Below are 1,571 nucleotides of genomic sequence, written 5' to 3' on the forward strand. Positions count from 1 at the left end.
AAGCCTTTTACAGTTACTACTTACATGGGACACTCTAAACCAGATCTGTTGATGTCTGATGATGTCTGATGATGCTTCTCTCTTCATTCTCAGCAAGGATTTGTCAAATATGTCTCCTCAGTTCACTTGGTTGGAGTACTTTTGCTGTTTATATCAGGGTCATCCAAAGGATGAGGAGGTAATTTTGTGCAGTAAGCCCTCCTTTCTGGACATTGGGCTAATCCATTATTTGGGTGAACCCTAAAGGAAATCAGTCTTCACAATTCTTTGTATAGTTTCTAGTATTTGTGGCATTTACAGTTACCTGTTTACACCTTTGTTTCTTACACAGATAGATAAAAGCGTATGTATTGGCTGAACCACATGAAATTGCCATTCTTGTAAATCAAAATGACCATCAATTCCAGATTTAATAATGCATTTCATAGACAAGCATAGAAGTATTGAGAAAACAACATCCATATATACAAAAGTCCAAATACTTAAAAATTGAATTTTAAAAGTGACTGTGTTCTAATCTTGCTACCTTTCTTTTTATTGTTACTGCTTAAAAAATATATCATATTCCCTTTGTGAATTTCATTATAGATTAATGGCTTTTTACTGATTTAAGTTTCTCCAAACATATTTTGGTATTAAATTGTGGTAACGGTCTTTGAGAGCAACTTTATGTAGCTCTTTTGCATTTTAAGCACTTTTAAAAGAAAGTATTCTTGATTTCTGGAAACAGCAATATATTGCGGATCCATCTATCTGGATTTATTCCTCACCCAAGACATGGAATCGGCTACTTTCACACTTGCCTGGTTCCTTTGGATAGAGAATGGCATTGGAGACTATAATCTGGGAGCTAAGATGCATGTCAGATTGTTATAAATGAAAACCAGTAGTGGGCAAAAATACTACTATTGTGAGGTCATTACTTAAGTTTCTAAACCCTTGCTTCTGTAAGCGTTATACATTGGATTGATCAGTTGCTAAGTGACAATGAAGTGATTGACATCAAGATTTCTGATGTGGTACAGTGCCCAGGGACAGCCCAGCAGAGGGTGTGAGCATGGGAAAGAGTGGCTAGGATGACGTGAAGGGCAAAATCCTTGAGAGGGAAGATTTCTGTGAACTGAGATTCCAGGGTGTCGGACAGATAATTTGTGAGACGTCAAGGATGATGAGAGCATTAATGGCAGAGAAAATGGTAAGCCAGGGGATAAAATCTTCAGTGACTGGAGCTCTGTAGAGGACTGTGACAAAATGGAATAAGGAGAGGTATTAATTTGGGATTATTGAGGGAGGGGCAATGGAATGGAGCTGGGGGGATGCCTACATAGCATCATTGCCAATATGATGGTGAAAAATGATGTTTAATTGTACTCACATTGAATTTCTTCGATTAATAGTGAAGTTTAAAATATTAATTTGGATTTTTCATTCTTTCATGAATTGTTGGTTTATTATATCCTTGGTTTATTTTTCTATTGTTTTTTTTTTTTTTAAGATTTTATTTATTTATTTGACAGAGAGAGACACAGCGAGAGAGGGAACATAAGCAGGGGGAGCAGGAGAGGGAGAAG

This window comes from Mirounga leonina, unplaced genomic scaffold (assembly GCF_011800145.1).
Source record: "Mirounga leonina isolate KUSES-001 unplaced genomic scaffold, KU_Mleo_1.0 Mir_53, whole genome shotgun sequence".
In the NCBI taxonomy this organism is placed as follows: Eukaryota; Metazoa; Chordata; class Mammalia; order Carnivora; family Phocidae; genus Mirounga; species Mirounga leonina.